The sequence below is a fragment of the Salmo salar genome, chromosome 14 (assembly GCF_965601325.2).
Source record: "Salmo salar chromosome 14, fSalSal1, whole genome shotgun sequence".
Taxonomy (NCBI): Eukaryota; Metazoa; Chordata; class Actinopteri; order Salmoniformes; family Salmonidae; genus Salmo; species Salmo salar.
Genome location: NC_138304.1, coordinates 29,549,124 through 29,562,529, shown reverse-complemented (window position 1 = coordinate 29,562,529; position 13,406 = coordinate 29,549,124). Strand labels below are relative to the sequence as shown.

Below are 13,406 nucleotides of genomic sequence, written 5' to 3'. Positions count from 1 at the left end.
AAAAGTTAATTTGTTGAATATCTTTCCTTCTTAAAGCGTTTGAGCCAATCAGTTGTTGTGACAACGTAGGGGGGGTATACAGAAGATAGCCCTATTTGGTAAAAGACCAAGTCCATATTATGCAAGAACAGCTCAAATAAGCAAAGAGAAACAACAGTTGATCCTTACTTTAAGACATGAAGGTCAGTCAGAGGAAAATTTCAAGAACTTTGAAAGTTTCTTCAAGTGCAGTCGCAAAAACCAACAAGCGCAAGGATGAAACCGGCTCTCATGAGGACCGCCACAGGAAAGGAAGACCCAGAGTTACCTCTGCCACAGAGGATAAGTTCAATAGAGTTACCAGCCTCATAAATTGCAACCCAAATAAATGCTTCACAGAGTTCATGTAACAGACACATCTCAACATCAACTGTTCAGAGGAGACTGTGTGAATCAGGTCCTCATGGTCAAATTGCTGCAAAGAAACCACTACTAAAGGACACCAATAAGAAGAAGAGACTTGCTTGGGCCAAGAAACACAAGCAATTGACAGACAGGAGGAAATTTGTCCGTTGGTCTGGAGCAACCGCTGTGTCTTTGTGAGACGATTGTGTGGGTGAACGGATGATCTCCACATGTGTGGTTCCCACCGTAAAGCATGGAGGTGGTGGTGTGATGGTGCTTTGCTGGTGACACTATCTGTGATTTATTTAGAATTCAAGGCACACTTAACCAGCATGGCTACCACAGCATTCTGCAGCGATACGCCCTCCCATCTGGTTTGGGCTTAGTGGAACTATAATTTATTTTTCAACAGGACAATGACCCAACACACCTCCAGACTGTGTAAGGGATATTTTACCAAGGAGAGTGATGGAGTGCTGCATCAGATGACCTGGCCTCCACAATCACCTGACCTCAAACAAATTGAGATGGTTTGGGATGAGTCGGGCCACAGAGTGAAGGAAAAGCAGCCAACAAGTGCTCAGCATATGTGGGAACTCCTGTTGGAAAACCATTCCAGGTGAAGCTGGATGAGAGAATGCCAAGAGTGTCAAAGCTGTCATCAAGGCAAAGGGTGGCTATTCGAAGAATCTCAGATATAAAATATATTTGGATTTGTTAAACAATTTTTTGGTTACTACATGATTCCATATGTGTTATTTCATCGCTTTGATGTCTTCACTATTATTCTACAATGTAAAAAAAATAGTACAAATAAAGAAAAACCCTTGAATGAGTAGGTGTTCTAAAACTTTGGACCGGTAGTGTAGAGTTCCGTGTTCAGGTTTGATGGTCAGCAATGTATGAATAACCAATTGCTATGGCGATAGGCTTGAAAGAAACGGTAACGTTACAAGAAAGGAGAGTCAGACAGACACAGGAAGGATTGGTACTAATGTTATGTCATGACCTCGGTGTAGACCTTTTTATTCATAGATTGTATGTTCTTGACCTCAGTATTATTTTACTATTTTGAAGACACATTGTGAGTGAAGTTCCATTTTGATCCAACTACCTGGTGAGAAAGCAGCAAGTATGCTACTGCAGAGTCAGCTTGCAAGAACAGCCATATTGGAACTTTAGAGGCCAGTCATTAAATGCAATAACAGAATAGAGTGATTGTGTAACTTGTTATTCAGAATTGGGAACTTCGAACAAAAAAAATCCATACCCATTGTTAAAGCAAGGTAAAATAACAACTCTCACCCCCAGCATGAACGCGCACACACAGATGAGAACAAAAAGCCATTGGCAAAATGAACTAAATCCCTCCAACTATAGAGAGAGCGAGGGAGAGGCAGCGAGAGAGAGCAGGAGGGAGGCAGAGAGAGAGACAGAGAGCGAGAGAGAGAGAGAGGCATGACATCACTGACATGGACCCCTCCTCCATTAGTGTCATTGTCAGAGCACAGACACCATTGTCAGATCAAAATGTTCCTGAATTTTTTTTACCAGCAATACTCACTCAAAAAAACAGCCCAATAAAATGTTGTACAGATAGGCTTCAAACAGTGCAGAGAAATTAAATGAAACAAACTCAAATTAACTCCATACAGGTCTTCAATAACTCAACAATAAATAAGATGTCAATTCGGCTCCTAGAAACATCCATTGAATATTAAAATCAAAATGTTTTTTTTTTATAACGAATGTAAAACAATTAGAAAACATCTAAGACAAATGTCAAATGAAAAACATAAGCAGCAAAACAACCCAGAGCTACGCAATGAATACTTTGAAACCCTGAAACAGTATTAACATAGTCGTGGCCAAAAGTTTTGAGAATGACACAAATATTAATTTCCACGAAGTCTGCTGCCTCAGTGTCTTTAGATATTTTTGTCAGATGTTACTATGGAATACTGAAGTATAATTACAAGCACTTCATAAGTGTCAAAGGCTTTTATTGACAATTACATGAACTTGATGCAAAGAGTCAATATTTGCAGTGTTGATCCCTTCTTTTTCAAGACCTCTGCAATCCGCCCTGTCATGCTGTCAATTAACTTCTGGGACACATCCTGACTGATGGCAGCCCATTCTTGCATAATCAATGCTTGGAGTTTGTCAGAATTTGTGGGTTTTTGTTTGTCCACCCGCCTCTTGAGGATTGACCACAAGTTCTCAATGGGATTAAGGTCTGGGGAGTTTCCTGGCCATGGACCCAAAATATCGATGTTTTGTTCCCAGAGCCACTTAGTTATCACTTTTGCCTTATGGCAAGGTGCTCCATCATGCTGGAAAAGGCATTGTTCGTCACCAGACTGTTCCTGGATGGTTGGGAGAAGTTGCTCTCGGAGGATGTGTTGGTACCATTCTTTATTCATGGCTGTGTTCTTAGGCAAAATTGTGAGTGAGCCCACTCCCTTGGCTGAGAAGCAACCCCACACATGAATGCTCTCAGGATGCTTTACTGTTGGCATGACACAGGACTGATGGTAGCACTCACCTTGTCTTCTCCGGACAAGCTTTTTTTCCCCCAGATGCCCCAAATAATTGGAAAGGGGATTCATCAGAGAAAATTATTTTACCCCAGTCCTCAGCAGTCCAATCCCTGTACCTTTAGCAGAATATCAGTCTGTCCCTGATGTTTTTCCTGGAGAAAAGTGGCTTCTTTGCTGCCCTTCTTGACACCAAGCCATCCTCCAAAAGTCTTCGCCTCACTGTGCGTGCAGATGCACCCACACCTGCCTGCTGCCATTCCTGAACAAGCTCTGTACTGGTGGTGCCCTGATCCCGCAGCTGAATCAACTTTAGGAGACGGTCCTGGCGCTTGCTGGACTTTCTTGGGCTCCCTGAAGCCTTCTTCACAACAATTGAACCGCTCTCCTTGAAGTTCTTGATGATCCGATAAATGGTTGATTTAGGTGCAATCTTACTGGCAGCAAAATCCTTGCCTGTGAAGCCCTTTTTGTGCAAAGCGAATGATGACGGCACGTGTTTCCTTGCAGGTAACCATGGTTGACAGAGGAAGAACAATGATTCCAAGCACCACCCTCCTTTTGAAGCTTCCACTCTTGTTATTCAAACTTCAGCCTTGTCCTCGTCAACACTCACACCTGTGTTCACGAGAGAATCACTGACATGATGTCAGCTGGTCCTTTTGTGGAGGGCTGAAATGCAGTGGAAATGTTTTGGGGGGATTCAGTTCATTTGCATTGCAAAGAGGGACTTTGCAACTAATTGCAATTCATCTGATCACTCTTAATAACATTCTGGAGTATTTGAAAATTGCCATCATACACACTGAGGCAGCAGACTTTGTGTCATTCTCAAAACTTTTGGCCACGACTGTACATTGAAACGCAAGAAATGAATTATACCATTAAGACACTTGACGGATAAAAATCTGTTCTGGGACATGTTGAACAATTTAAGCACGACAAAGTCAGAAGAATTAGCCATACAAGATGGGGGAATTTGGAAGACTTATTTTTATAATCTATACAAAAACATCCCACAAAAGACTTACAGCATAACCAATTACAAATTCAAGATATATTGAACATCCTTGAATCAATCATTAAAAACAACCAAAATCTATTAGATTACCCAATAACCCAACAACAACGAAATTAAAAGTTCAAATCTATAAAACCAAACATGGCTTGTGGTCTAAATAAAATTAGATATGAAATGCTGAAAAACAGCACACCTGAGTTGCAAAATGCTGTGCTTAAATTGTTCAACATGGTACTACACTAAATGAAAATCTAAAACGCAGCATGCAACAATTTCAAAGATTTTACCGAGTTACAGTTCATATAAGGAAATCAGTAAATTTAAATAAATTCATTAGGCCCTAATCTATGGATTTCACATGACTGGGAATACAGATATGCATATGTTGGTCAAAGACATAAAGGTATGGGCATGGATCAGAAAACCAGTCAGTATCTGGTGTGACCACCATTTGCCTCAAACAGCGTGACACATCTCCTTCGCATAGAGTTGATCAGACTGTTGATTGTGGCCTGTTGTCCCACTCCTCTTTAATGGCTGTGCGAAGTTGCTGGATTCTCTAAATTCTAAGTTCTCTAAAACGACGTTGGAGGCGGCTTATGGTAGAGAAATTAATAATTTCTCTGGCAAAAGCTCTGGTGGACATTCCTGCAGTCAGCATGTCAATTGCACGCTCCCTCAAAACACAAGACGTGTGGCATTGTGTTGTGTGACAAAATTGCACATTTTAGAGTGGCCTTTTATTATCTTCCAATTGGCTCATTCATACCCCCTCCTCTCCCCTGCAACTATTCCCCAGGTCGTTGCTGTAAATGAGAATGTGTTCTCAGTCAACTTACATGGTAAAATAAGGGTTAAATAAATAAAGGTGAACCTGTTTAATGATCATGCTGTTTAATCATCTTCTTGATATGTCACACCTGTCAGGAGATGGATTATCTTGGTGAAGGAGAAATGCTCACTAACAGGGATGTAAACAAATTTGTGCACAACATTTGAGAGAAATAAGCTTTTTGTGCATATGGAACATTTCTAGGATATTTTATTTCAGCTCACAGAACATGATACCAACACTTTACATGTTGTGTTTACATTTCTGTTCAGTGTAACTTCTGGCTGCTTTCCTGATGTCTGGAACAAGGGGCTAATCTCCCCCATCTCCACAAATCAGACCCTAAAAATTACAGGGGAATTTGCATAAACAGCAACTTGGGAAAGGTTTTCTGCAGCGTTTTCAATTCAAAACTTCAAACCTTCCTTCAAGAATTTGTTTTAGAAGTAAATGTCAAATAGGCTTTCTCCATAACCATCACACTACTGAACATATATATACACACACCTTAGACACACTAATAAATAAACACATCCACCAAAAAAAGAGGGCAAAATCTTTGCTTGCTTTATTGACTTTAAAAAAGCATTCGATTCTATTTGGCACAAAGATCTATTCTTCAAACATTCTCCACAGTGGGCTTGGTGGTAAGGTGTATGACTTAATAAAATGAATGTACACAGAAAACGGGTGTGCAATAAAAATGAAAAACCAAAGAACAATTATTTTTGCAACGTCGAGGTGTGAGATAAGGCTGCAGTTTGAGTCTAAACCTTTTCAACATTTATATCAATGAATTAGCAGACATGTTGGAACATTCTGCAGCCCCAGGACTCACACTATTTTACACAGAGATAAAATATCTGCTATATGCTGATGATTTGGTTCTTCTATCACCAACCAAATAAGGTTTTCAACAGAACCTTAATATTCAAGCGCAATGTTGCCATAATTGGGCCCTGGCAGTAAATTTGAAAAACATGTAATGAGGATTTTTCAGACCAAAACCCAGAATTCAGAAGCACAAATATAAATTCACCTTGAACACCATGATTGAACATACAAAAAAATTACTCATACCTTGGTCTGACCATATCAGACCAATTCAAATAAACACAATCACAACCAATCAAAAGGACTCATATTGACAACATTGGAAAAACTAAACGAAATCTCAAAGCCGACTAAATTGCCATCTGGCCCTCAACAGAGAATATGTATTGGCTGATTATCTCTACTCTGTCAGAGATACGAAGCAGAGACAGGTCCTTACCAAGTACAGGCTGAGTGACCACCGATTGGCAATAGAAACCGGCAGACATAAAAAGACATGGCTTCCCAAAGAGAAGTGTGTACGTGGTCACTGCACGACAGGGGAGGTAGAAACAGAGATGCACTTTCTCATTTTAATGTGATAAATACTCCTCACCAAGAGATTCATTATTCACAGAAATGACTACATTTATTCAAAATGTTAACTTACTAAACCCAGAGGAAAAAGTAAAAAATACTCATGCGCGAAGGAGCAATGGCTCCTCTTGTAGCCAAATATGTATGTCTGACATAGCCTGAGGGAGAATGAATAATAACATCTGTATAGTAAACAGTAACTTACTTATTAGTAGTATTATTGTTATAACTATTATTGGTATTACTTTTGTTGTGATTAATATTCCAAATAGTAGTGGTACGGGTAGTATGGTGATGGTAATGATAGCAGTTTTGTGATGGTGCTAGTAGTAGTCATAATGATGAAGGTAGTTGTAGTACTGATGTAATGGTGAGGATTAGGGATGCACGAAATATCAGTGAACACATCGGAATCGGACGATATTACAGTGCCTTGCAAAAGTATTCATCTCCCTTGGCGTTTTCCCTATTTTGTTGCATTACAACCTGTAATTTAAATTGATTTTTATTTGGATTTCATCTAATGGACATACACAAAATAGTCCAAATTGGTGAAGTGAAATGAAAAATGAAATAACTTGTTTCAAAAAATTCGGAAAAAAAGAAAAGAAAAACGCCTATATATTCACCCCCTTTGCAATGAAGCCCATAAATAAGATCTGGTGCAACCAATTACCTTCAGAAATCACATAATTAGTTAAAAAAAGTCCACCTGTGTGCAATCTAAGTGTCACATGGTCTGTCACATGATCTCAGCATACATATACACACACACCTGTTCTGAAAGAACCCAGAGTCTGCAACACCACTAAGCAAGGGCACCACCAAGCAAGCTGCGCCATGAAGACCAAGGAGCTCTCCAAACAGGTCAGGGACAAAGTTGTGGGGAAGTACAGATCAGGGTTGGGTTCTAAAAAATATCTGAAACTTTGAACATCCCACGGAGCACCATTAAATCCATTATTAAAAAATGGAAAGAACACGGCACCACAACAAACATGCCAAGAGAGGGCTGCCAACCAAAACTCACAGACCAGGCTAGGAGGGCATTAATCAAAGAGGCAACAAAGAGACCAAAGATAACCCTGAAGGAGCTGCAAAGCTCCACAGCGGCAATTGGGGTATCTGTCCATAGGACAACTTTAAGCCATACACTCCACAGAGCTGGGCTTCACGGAAAAGTGGCCAGAAGAAATCCATTGCTAAAATAAAATAATAACAAAGGCGTTTGGTGTTCGCAAAAAGGCATGTTGGGGACTCCCCAAACATATGGAAGAGGTACTCTGGTCAGATGAGACTAAAATTGAGATTTTTGGCCATCAAGGAAAAAACGCCATGTCTGGCGCAAACCCAACACCTCTCATCACCCCGAGAACACCATCCCCACAGTGAAGCATGGTGGCGGCAGCATCATGCTGTGGGGATGTTTTTTATCGGCAGGGACTGGGAAACTGGTCAGAATTTAAGGAATGATTGATGGCGCTAGATACAGGGAAATTCTTGAGGGAAACCTGTTTCAGTCTTCCAGAGATTTGAGACTGGGATGGAGGTTCACCTTCCAGCAGGACAATGACTCTAAGCATACTGCTAAAGCAACACTCGAGTGATTTAAGGGAAACATTTAAATGTCTTGGAATGGCCTAGTCAAAGCCCAGACCTCAACCCAATTGAGAATCTGTGGTATGACTTAAAGATTGCTATACACCAGCGGAACCCATCCAACTTGAAGGAGCTGGAGCAGTTTTGCCTTGAAGAATGGGCAAAAATCCCAGTGGCTAGATGTGCCAAGCTTAATGACATAGCCCAAGAGACTCGCAGCTGTAATTTCTGCAAAAGGTCGCTCTACAAAGTATTGACTTTATGAGGGTGAATAGTTATGCACGCTCAAGTTCTGTTTTTTTGTCTTATTTCTTGTTTGTTCACAATAAAAAATATCTTCAAAGTGGTAGGCATATTGCGTATATCAAATGATACAAATCCCCCAAAAATCGAATTTTAATTCCAAGTTGTAAGGCAACAAAATAGAAAAAATCCCAAGGGGGGTGAATACATTCGCAAGCCGCTGTAGCTGAATTTGCCAACATCGGTAACGCCCTGATGTGCAAAACCGATGTGCATACCTATATAACGTAGGTACATGACGTAATGACTAGAGGTCAACCGATTAATCGGAATGGCCGATTAATTAGGGCAGATTTCAAGTTTTCATAACAATCGGAAATCTGTATTTTTGGTCGCCGATTTGGCCCATTTGTAATAATGACAATTACAACAATACTGAATTAACCTGTTGAGGGTAGGGGGCAGTATTGACACGGCTGGATAAAAAACGTACCCGATTTAATCTGGTTACTACTCCTGCCCAGTAACTAGAATATGCATATAATTATTGGCTTTGGATAGAAAACACCCTAAAGTTTCTAAAACTGTTTGAATGGTGTCTGTGAGTATAACAGAACTCATATGGCAGGCAAAAACCTGAGAAGATTTCATGCAGGAAGTGGCCTGTCTGACAAGGTGTCGTTCTTCTTGTCTCTGTTTATTGAAGAGTGAGGATTTTAGCTGTCCCGTGACACTTCCTACGGCTGCCATAGGCTCTCAGAAGGCGGCAAAACGCTGAATTGTGGCTTTGCAGGCTCTGGCTGAAAAAAAGTAGCGCGTTTGGGTAGTGGCTGGTTACAGTACTGTGAGACTCAGGCTCGTGCCCGCGTCGACCGAAAGCTTTGTTTTCTTTCCTCAGTTTAGCTAAATGGACATTCCCGGTCGGAATATTATCGCTTTTTTACGAGAAAAATGGCATAAAAATGGATTTTAAACAGCGGTTGACATGCTTCGAAGTACGGTAATGGAATATTTAGATTTTTTTCGTCACGAATTGCGCCATGCGCGCGACCCTGATTTACCATTTCGGATAGTGTCTGGAACGCACGAACAAAACGCTGCTATTCGGATATAACGATGGATTATTTTGGACCAAACCAACATTTGTTATTGAAGTAGCAGTCCTGGGAGTGCATTCTGACAAAGACAACAAAAGGTAATCAAACTTTTGTAATAGTAAATCTGATATTGGTGAGTGCTAAACTTGCCGGGTGTCTAAATAGCTAGCCCGTGATGCCTGGGCTATGTAATTAGAATATTGCAAAATGTGCTTTCACCAAAAAGCTATTTTAAAATCGGACATAGAGTGCATAGAGGAGTTCTGTATCTATAATTCTTAAAATAATTGTTATGCTTTTTGTGAACGTTTATCGTGAGTAATTTAGTAAATTGTTAGTGAATTCGCCGGAAGTTTGCGGGGGGTATACTAGTTCTGAACGTCACATGCTAATGTAAAAAGCTGGTTTTTGATATAAATATGAACTTGATTGAACAAAACATGCATGTATTGTATAACATAATGTCCTAGGGTTGTCATCTGATGAAGATCATCAAAGGTTAGTGCTGCATTTAGCTGTCTTCTGGGTTTTTGTGACATTATATGCTAGCTTGAAAAATGGGTGTCTGATTATTTCTGGCTTGGTACTCTGCTGACATAATCTAATGTTTTGCTTTCGTTGTAAAGCCTTTTTGAAATCGGACAGTGTGGTTAGATTAACGAGAGTCTTGTCTTTAAATAGCTGTAAAATAGTCATATGTTTGAGAAATTGAAGTAATAGGATTTTTAAGGTATTTGAAAATCGCGCCACTGGATTAGACTGGCTCTTGCGTAGGTGGGACGAATTCGTCCCGCCTAGCCCAGAGAGGTTAACACTTATTTTAACTTAATATAATACATCAATAAAATCAATTTAGCCTCAAATAAATAAGGAAACATGTTCAATTTGATTTAAATAATGCAAAAACGAAGTGTTGGAGAAGAAAGTAAAAGTGCAATATGTGCCATGTAAAAAAGCTAACGTTTAAGTGCCTTGCTCAGAACATGAGAACATATGAAAGCTGGTGGTTCCTTTTAACATGAGTCTTCAATATTCCCAGGTAAGATGTTTTAGGTTGTAGTTATTATAGGAATTATAGGACTATTTCTCTCTATACGATTTGTATTTCATATACCTTTGACTATTGGATGTTCTTATAGGCACTTTAGTATTGCCAGTGTAACAGTAAAGCTTCCGTCCCTCTCCTCGCTCCTACCTGGGCTCGAACCAGGAACACATCGACAACAGCCACCCTCGAAGCAGCGTTACCCATGTAGAGGAAGGGAAAAAACTACTCCAAGTCTCAGAGCGAGTGACGTTTGAAATGCTATCAGCGCGCACCCGGCTAAATAGCTAGCCATTTCACATCGGTTACACCAGCCTCATCTTGGGAGTTGATAGGCTTGAAGTCATAAACAGCGCAATGCATTGCGAAGGGCTGCTGGCAAAACGCACGAAAGTGCTATTTTGAATGAATGCTTACGAGCCTGCTGCTGCCTACCATCGCTCAGTCAGACTGCTCTATCAAATCATTGACTTAATTATAACATAATAACACACAGAAACACGAGCCTTAGGTCATTAATATGGTGGAATCCGGAAACTATCATCTCGAAAACTTAACGTTATTCCTGTTACATTGCACAACCTTCAGTGTTATGTCATAATTATGTAAAATTCGGACAAATTACCCAAAGTGTTGCATATACCCTGACTGCGTGCAATGAACGCAAAATGACACAATTTCACCTGGTTAATATTGCCTGCTAACCTGGATTTCATTTAGCTAAATATGCAGGTTAAAAATATATACTTCTGTGTATTGATTTTAAGAAAAGGCATTGATGTTTATGGTTAGGTACAGTCGTGCAACGATTGTGCTTTTTTCTCAAATGCGCTTTTGTTAAAACATCCCCGTTTGGCGAAGTCGGCTGTCTTTGTTAGGAAGAAATAGTCTTTACAGTTCGCAACGATTTTACGAAAGGCATTGATGTTTATGGTTGGAGCAACGTGTACCTAAGCGATTATATGCAACGCAGGACAGGCTAGATAAACTAGTAATATCATCAACCATGTGTAGTTAACTAGTGATTATGATTGACTGATTGCTTTTTATAAGATAAGTTTAATGCTAGCTAGCAACTTACCTTAGCTTCTTACTGCATTCGCGTAACAGGCAGGCTCCTCGTGGAGTGCAATGTAAAGCAGGTGGTTAGAGCGTTGAACTAGTTAACCGTAAGGTTGCAAGATTGAATCCCTGAGCTGACAAGGTAAAAATCTGTTCTGCCCCTGAACAAGGCAGTTAACCCACTGTTCCTAGGCCGTCATTGAAAATGAGAATGTGTTCTTAACAAACTTCCCTAGTTAAATAAAGGAAAAAAATAAATAAACATCTTTTTTTTTTTATAAAAAAAATTGGCCAAATCGGCGTCCAAAAATACCGATTTACGATTGTTATGAAAACTTGAAATCGTCCCGAATTAATCGGCCATTCCGATTAATCGGTCGACCTCTAATACACACTATGGAATGCCGTTTGGGTCTTTGCATGTCAAAAAGGATACAATAGCACTGTCAAAGCTGAACAAAAAAGTCTGCAAACAAGCAAACACCTGCCACGAACGATGTGTTTACAATACCGCGTTGGTAATAAAGCATCATTTGTTTGACCGCAACATCTGGGGTAGCTAGTTTTAGCTTGGTACCTAGCTAGCACCAATACAACCACCCTGAAAACAATGACCAGTAGAACCTGCAGTCATTTTCATTATTCTTAGCAATGATTTAGGAATCCTTGTGAGTAAGTATTATCTAGGTTGCCACTTGTTGTTTGCCTATTGAAATTGAAATTCAGTTCATGAAAAAAATAGCTAGCCAGCTACTTAACCCTGTTGCCCAAAACTAACGTTGAAAGCAGCCAACTAGCTTCATCTGGCAAGTGAGGCTAAACCGCACCGAGTTATGTGTTGTGAAGCTAGACACAATAAGGATCAGGCACAATAGCAGAATTTGAGGTTTGCCTTCAGAATAAAAGTTTGTCATTGACAGTAATGCAAATGAATACAAATAGTAGAATTATGCCATACTTTTATTTTGAAGGCTAACCACAAAGTCCACTATTGTGGCTAATCCTTATTGTGGCTAGCTTCACATAGATGGGTCCGACCACCATTAATCAAATAAGAACTGTCTTATAAATTAGGGTTATTTTAGATGACACTTAGCTATATAGTTAGCTACTATAGTTAGCTACTATAGCTACTGAAACAGATGGTCATTTTGCTATGTTTTGGGGGAAGAACATCGTTTGCATCCATGAGCTAGCTACAGTGGAGGAAAAAAGTATTTGATCCCCTGCTGATTTTGTACGTTTGCCCACTTACAAAGAAATGATCAGTCTATAATTTTAATGGTAGGTTTATTTGAACAGTGAGAGACAGAATAACGCATGTCATAAATGTTATAAAAGGATTTGCATTTTAATGAGGGAAATAAGTATTTGACCCCCTCTCAATCAGAAAGATTTCTGGCTCCCAGGTGTCTTTTATACAGGTAACGAGCTGAGATTAGGAGCACACTCTTAAAGGGAGTGCTCCTAACCGCAGCTTGTTACCTATAAAAAAGACACCTGTCCACAGAAGCAATCAATCAATCAGATTCCAAACTCTCCACCATGGCCAAGACCAAAGAGCTCTCCAAGGATGTCAGGGACAAGATTGTAGACCTACACAAGGCTGGAATGGGCTACAAGACCATCGCCAAGCAGCTTGGCGAGAAGGTGACAACATTTGGTGCGATTATTCGCAAATGGAAGAAACACAAAAGAACTGTCAATATCCCTCGGCCTGGGGCTCCATGCAAGATCTCACCTCATGGAGTTGCAATGATCATGAGAACGGTGAGGAATCAGCCCAGAACTACACGGGAGGATCTTGTCAATGATCTCAAGGCAGCTGGGACCATAGTCACCAAGAAAACAATTGGTAACACACTACGCCATGAAGGACTGAAATCCTGCAGCGCCCGCAAGGTCCCCCTGCTCAAGAATACATATACATGCCCGTCTGAAGTTTGCCAATGAACATCTGAATGACTCAGAGGACAACTGGGTGAAAGTGTTGTGGTCAGATGAGACCAAAATGGAGCTAATTGACATGAACTCAACTCGCCATGTTTGGAGGAGGAGGAATGCTGCCTATGACCCCAAGAACACATGTCAAACATGGAGGTGGAAACATTATGCTTTGGGGGTGTTTTTCTGCTAAGGGGACAGGACAACTTCACTGCATCATTTGACGGGG

At 40.3% G+C, this 13,406-nt stretch overlaps 1 protein-coding gene across 5 annotated transcripts in view; it reads right to left on the bottom strand.

Moving 5' to 3' along the window:
* Positions 1–13,406, bottom strand: part of LOC106569192 (histone-lysine N-methyltransferase 2C) — a 137,507-nt gene that overhangs the window by 94,513 nt on the left and 29,588 nt on the right. The window lies entirely within an intron of this gene.